Below are 6,895 nucleotides of genomic sequence, written 5' to 3' on the forward strand. Positions count from 1 at the left end.
TAGATGAGGAAACAAGTTTATAGAAGTTAAATAACACATCTAAATTCAAGATAGTAATTGAGGGAATCAAGGAACTGAATATAGCTCTCACTGATTTCAAAACTTGTGCTCTTTTCAGTACAACAGAGTTGGGTTGTGTCTGTACTGACTTGCTGACACACCTTAGAAACCTCTTTTTACTATGCACTATGAAATGAATTTATTGACTTGCTATTGCCATCCATTAACAGTAAGGTGCAGAATGTGGTGTTGCCTCACTCTGGTCCAAGGATTCCCCATGGATGGAAAGTCTAATAAGCCAGTGGGGACCTTGTTAGCAGCCACAGATGCCAACATGGCTCAAAGTTCTTTGAGAAGGGCAGTGACAGTTGCCCAAATTACTCTGTGTTATGCCTTCAAGTCTGCATGCTCCATCCCTATGGGAAATTAATAAACACAGCTTCAGGCTGATGATAACAATATGAAGCTGCAACTTGTCAATCCATCTCTTTTTCTCTTCCGTTTCATTCCCTATAGTACTCTGGAGAGTTTTTGTGTTTGTTTGTTTGTTTTTTAGTATTGATGCCTCTCTCCAACCCCTGGAGATTGAGATTTTAATTGGTACAGAGTGGGGCTCAGGCACTTAGAGGTTTTAAAACACCCCAGGTGATTCCAATGTGCAACGAGGGTTGAAATTCACCAGTTTAGGATAAATTACTCTCTATTTTCTAAACTTGAACTCACACTTTAAAAACTTTACCTCTAAATATATTATTTCCTTCACCTGAAATTTTCTCCTCCTAAATTCTGGGGGTCCAAAATTGCTCCTGTATTTAAAATCCCTTATCAAGTACTTCTTCCTTGAAATATTTCATACCAATAAGTGCTCCAATGTGTACCTTTGAAAATGAAGTTTTAAAAAATTGAGCAACTGCTATGTGGCAAGCACTGGGTGAGCATTTTCACGTATATCATCTTATTTAGTTCAGCATGCTTCTTTCTAGGAAGCTGGGTTATAGATGTTACACTTTATCATGCCGGTTAGATTTTGATATGAGAAAAAGTATGTAGTTAAATCTTCAGAACAGAGTACACTCAATTTATCTGATTTAATTTGATTTTAAGTGTATATCTAACCTATTTTAACATTTCATATAGTTTCAGAGATGTAATTGGAAGAAAAAAAAAGCAAAAAGAAGATAGAAAAATCTACGTTAGTGCATCTAAAGATGAAGAGAAGTGACTGTTAGAGCCCCTGGCCATATTCCCCCTAATTTACTTTCCTAATATACAACTTAATTCAGTAACTATGAAGTGCATAGCCTCACTAGATTACACACAATGATTTTAGGAGATTGTATTTGATGGCTGAGTACTTTAAACAGGCTTATAATTTAAACTACTTGCAGCAGAAATAAAGCATTGCAGATCAAAAATGATCTCAGATTTAAGCAACTTTCTAGGTACAGTGGAAGCATTAACTTTCAACCCAATTTTAAGTTTTCTCAAAGTGCTAGCTCTACAGTCATAAAAGTAATTAAGTAGCATTTATGTTTATTAGAAAAATGCTTTTAATTTGACTCAGGAAATTCTTTCAACTATGGGGAACAGAGCAATGATGTAAATGTGATGGCGGGTGATTGTTTCTTACCATATAATTATTAGATGATAAATAGTTAAGGTCACAAATGCTCCACAAATTCTGTGCTTCTGAAAAGTGTGGTCCCAGAGCCAGAAATGGCACCTGTAAACTCGTTAGAAATGTAAATGCTCTAGTCCCAGCAGAGAACTATTGAATCAAAAAATCAGTGGGATTCACCATTTGTATTAACAAGTCTTCCAGGTGATTCAAATGCACACTGAAGTTTGAGAACCACTGCAGTTATCATTTTCACTGTTTGCACAAAGACAGTGGTGAGTCAGTCATAATGAATCATAGCCAACTCCATAAACTCAACAAAGGAGAGCGACAGAACTATTGCATGTTACCATTTTAAATTGTTTATTCTTTTAAACATCAGACTAATTTCTCCTCTTGGGTAATCTCAATGTTTGTGTATGTGTGTATGTGCCTGTGTACAAATATAATTATTTTTTTATATACATGTTATAAATACACAGCATATACATAATTTACATCACACAGTGATTTTTTTCAACATTTCTTAGATCTCATCCCCAGTTTATGAATACATCTATAAAGTTATCTTACACATCAACAATAATAGTCCATTTCTTCAATTAAAATTTGTTTGAAATTTATTTTAAGGTAAAATTTTATTATGGCTTTCTTTATTCTACGATTAGATTTGTATGTTTGCTAAGACTCAGGAGCATAGAACCACTCAACAGAGTCACTTAGTTCACTAAATTGCGCAGATTGAAATCAGCGAAGGTCTTTGTAGACAAAGTATTATTCAAGCTGTACTCTCTTCCCTGCTCTTCGCTTACAACTGAATTGAGCCTACCTGATACATTTGGTATATTTCATCAGGTGTATTAAAACTTTGATAATACATTAATGTTAATGCTAATTGTTTTTGAAGCAAAGATAGGGTAACCAACATGCTAGTCCCTGTTTGCCCCAGACGGTTCTGGTTTTACCACTGAAAGTCCTGTGTCCTAGGTGGGACTTGCTTCATAAGCATGCAGCTGAGTGTCCCCCACCCAGAACTACCCATACTTGTTTTAATACTCTGCTGTTGCTATCTTGAAATTCTTGGTAACTTTTGGACCAGATGCTCCATGTTTTCATTTGACAGTGGGCCTGCAAATTATGTAGCTTGTCCTGGACCTGGGAAACCCCACAGTCCCAGGCAGACAAGGATCCTTAGTCACTCTGCAAAGGTTCTGTATAACATCTCTTCATTGGCTTGATTTGATAGGGTATTTCTACAATACACAAGTCAATTAAATCATTTAAGTGTATCCTACTACTGCATTTATGGCTTTGCTTCCTTTTTTTTTTTGCTGAGGAAGATTCATGCAGAGCTAATATCTGTTGCCAATCCTCCTGGGTTTTTTTGCTTGGGAAAGACCAGCCCTGAGCTAATATCTATGCCAGCCATCCTCCATTTTGTATGTGGGACACCTCCACAGCATGGCTAGCGAGCAGAATTGGTCTGCGCCTGAGATCTGAACACGCAAACCCAGGCCACTAAAGTGGAGTGTACAGAACTTTAACAACTTGGACACAGGGCCGGGCCCTATGTTTTTTCTTTTTAATTAGGCAAGATCATTTAATGATAGTTTCATATACAAGTCACAGATTTGCTACATATTTATAATTTACCTAATGAATATTATAACATATTTGTATTACATGGTATAGTTTACAAAACACTTTCAGGCACATTTTCTCATTTGACATTCCCAGTAGCGTAATAACAAAGGATTAATAACCAGATCTTAGGGCTGGCCCAGTGGCTTAGTGGTTAAGTCTGCACGCTCTGCTTCACGGCCTGAGGTTTGCAGGTTCAGATCCTGGGCGTGGACTATGCACCGCTCATCAAGTCATGCTGTGGTTGTGTCCCACATACAAAATAGAGGAAGACTGGCACAGATTTTAGCTCAGGGACAGTCTTCCTCAAGCAAAAAGAGGAAGATAGGCAACGGATTTTAGCTCAGGGCCAATCATCCTCACCAAGGGGGAAAGAAAAAGATTAATACCCAGATCGCAAAGGAGAAATGGAGGGGTGGAGAATATGTTGGTTTATAGTATCTGTCAATTTCCATAGTGTGAATGTTCCCTTAATTGTTAATTTTAAGGTACTGCTTGATATCATTGAGTAAAGACTTGGGAAAAGATGCTATCAGCTCTCACAGTAGATAGGAGTCAGCTCGAGCACACCATTAGGATATTCCACATAAGGGAGATAGAGTAAGTATCAAGACACTTGTCCTGCAAATGAAGATACTGAGATCAGGAATCTAGATGACACGTTAAAGGTTACATGTTTTCTGAGTGGCTAATGCCAAGACTATATCCTCAACTGTCCCATTCCAAATCCGTGTCCTTCCCCCTATACCATTCTGTTTTTCTTATCTCTCATATGAATAAATTTGTATGTAGGGATTTAGCTATGAGAGCATACATATGCCATGGATGAAAAAATTCTCATCAAATAAAGTTACAGTCACGTGTCGCTTGAGGAGGGGATACATTCTGAGAAATGTGTCATTAGTTGATTTTGTCACTGTGCAAACATCATAGAGTGTACTTACACGAATCTAGACGGTATAGCTTACTACACACCTAGGCTATACAGTGCTGATCTTAGGGGACCACCGTCGTACATGTGGCCTGTCATTGACAGACACGTCATTATGCAGTGCAGGACTGAAGTTGCAGGAAAGCATAATTAACAAAGATTCTACTTATATTAAATTAAAGGTAATCATTTTTAAGATGCTTTGATTAAAATCACTTAAATATATGTTTGAATTTTTCACAAATGTGTTTGTATTTATCAACCTTCAATTTCAAATAGGATCTTCCCTATGTTTGCATATCACAAAGCCTCATTTTCACAATTTAATTATAAATGGAAATATGATGCACATATTTTCTTATGTCACTTCATTACTACTTAATTACCACGTGGCAACAAAGATTACTGCATCGCAACACCTTCAACTCCCGTGGGGGCATTAGGCTGTTTCCTTGTGTTCGTATGAAATTTAATTCTCACAGTAACTCTGTAAAGAATATATCATTAGACCAACTTTCCGGTGGTAAAACTAAGGCTGAAAGAGGCAAGGTAGTTTGTCCAAGGTCTTTCAACTGGTAAGTGGCAGAGCAGGGATTTGGGCTGATGATCTACCAGTTTCAAAGCACTGCTCTTAATTATTCTGTTACACTTCCTTACTTGGTATAGAGCTCTTAGTTGTACTAAAATATAAAATCAATGAAATGACAATAGTTCTTCTTTTCTAATTCCAACAGTACCCTTGTTTCCCTGAATTCTTTTCATGAAAAAAGCTGAGGCACCTGATCCAACCCAGTTTTCCTTAATGTATTTTTTCAGGGTCCATAAGGCCCTATCGTGGTGGTTCCTATGGTCCCTCTCCCTTTGGATGAGGACTATAGCAGCTTCCTATCACAGGGCTTCAGATGGCATACAGTCCGCTGGATCAATCAGATTTCTGTCATAAAACACAGAGGAGGCCCAAGTTCTTAGGTGGTGCCCCCAATGTGTAAGGCCAGATGTTCACCTCCTTAAGCCCAATGTTTGTTTCTGTCAAATTTAATTCCATTACTGAATTTCAAAAGTTTGTGGAAAGATATAATTACCTCTCAGAGATTGCTTTTAAAAGTCGTTCTAAGTAGAAACTACTATCAGTTTGTTACATTTGCATATCAGCTCAATTTAGGACTAATGCTTTTCTGAAACAATTTTTGTTCACTGGAAGTCTCAAATACTGGTCTACTCCACTCTTTAGAATTCAGTTTCTATATAGAGCTAGAAAATTAGACTGTGTATCAGCATGTAAGACAGTGACTTTATTACTTATGAAATTTTCCCTTTGCAGAAACTGTTCTAAGTAATTTACAAATACTAACTCATGTAGTCTTTATAACAATCTTATAATGGTAGCTATTCTGATTATCCTCACTTTGTAAATGAAGGACTTCAGGTAAAGACAGGTTAAGCTTACCGAAAGTCATCTGGATGGTAAACGATGGTACTAAGATTTTAACCCAGATAGTGGGACTCTTACCACTACTCTCTGCTTCCTCTAAAACTTGGTCTCTCTATTTGGAAGATTTGGGGCCATGACCTCCCATGTTGATGATCCAATTTTGCTACCTATTAGCTGTGTGGCCTTGTCAATTTATTTAAATTCTCTGAATCTCAGTTCCCTCATCTATAAGATGAATGTAATAATAAATATGGTATAAGGCTTCTGAGAGGTGTAATTAAGATAATGGATGCAAAAGGTTGTTAGGAACTGAAAAAGTGGGTCTTTTTGATGTCAGCAGGTGTTAATTACAGAGACTCTCCGGGAATTTGTGAGACTCTTTTGTTGGGATATTGGAAAGAATTTGTAATTTTTTCCCTTTTTCTTCTTTGCATTTTACCTGACCTACTTCAACTCATCCTTGAGGATATCAGATCCTTGATCAGAGTTTCTCTGACAATAAACACTTGGTTAGGTCCCTCTACTTAATAACACTTAAGCTTCTCCGGTTTTAATCATTTGTTTCCTTCAGATTATAATTACTTATTCATGGTCCAGTTCTTTATTAGATTGTAAATTCTGAGAGAGAAGGCTGTGCATCACATTCACTAGTTATTCCTAGGGTATTGCAAAGTGGCTGCAGACGGTAAATATTTTATAAATGCTTCTTGAATAAATAAATATGCAATATTTATTTCTCTTTCTAAAATGTGTAACCCTAGTTGCTAGCATAGTTTTAAAATTGGTAAAGCTAACATTTTTTGGAACGTGCCCACAATGTTTCAAGATTTATGCCTGAGTACGATGGATCACGGCTCTGAATCTGGCTCTTATGTTATTATTTAATAGGCTGTTCTCTCAATATTCTCCTGTTGGAATAATTAATCGTATATAGACAAAAGACCAAGCAGCTTGTATGAAAAATCGTTATGGTGTTGTTCAGCATGGAGGAGATAATAGTGGGTGGGAGAAGAAAAGAGATATGCGATTATTCATTTGAACAAAGCATGTTAATAGAAATAATTACCCATAAATCATGGAATACATTTTGGGGGATGCTATTGGGAAAGAAGAATATATGAGGCTAAGGGAAACAGAATTTCATGCTTTTCTCTACTTGGTGGAAAATGAGATAAAGTGGGAAAATAATGTAGAAGAGGGGGGAAGGAAGCAATGGCAAGTGGGAGAAAATAAATGATCTTTTCTCAGCAAAGAATTGAGACTTCAATGTAAA

The 6,895-nt window shown here is 36.8% G+C and overlaps 1 protein-coding gene across 1 annotated transcript in view; it reads right to left on the bottom strand.

Annotated features, from left to right (window-relative positions):
* Positions 1-6,895, bottom strand: part of TYR (tyrosinase) — a 91,916-nt gene that overhangs the window by 59,852 nt on the left and 25,169 nt on the right. The gene's annotated exons all lie outside the window — the stretch shown is intronic.

The sequence above is a fragment of the Equus przewalskii genome, chromosome 6 (assembly GCF_037783145.1).
Source record: "Equus przewalskii isolate Varuska chromosome 6, EquPr2, whole genome shotgun sequence".
In the NCBI taxonomy this organism is placed as follows: domain Eukaryota; kingdom Metazoa; phylum Chordata; class Mammalia; order Perissodactyla; family Equidae; genus Equus; species Equus przewalskii.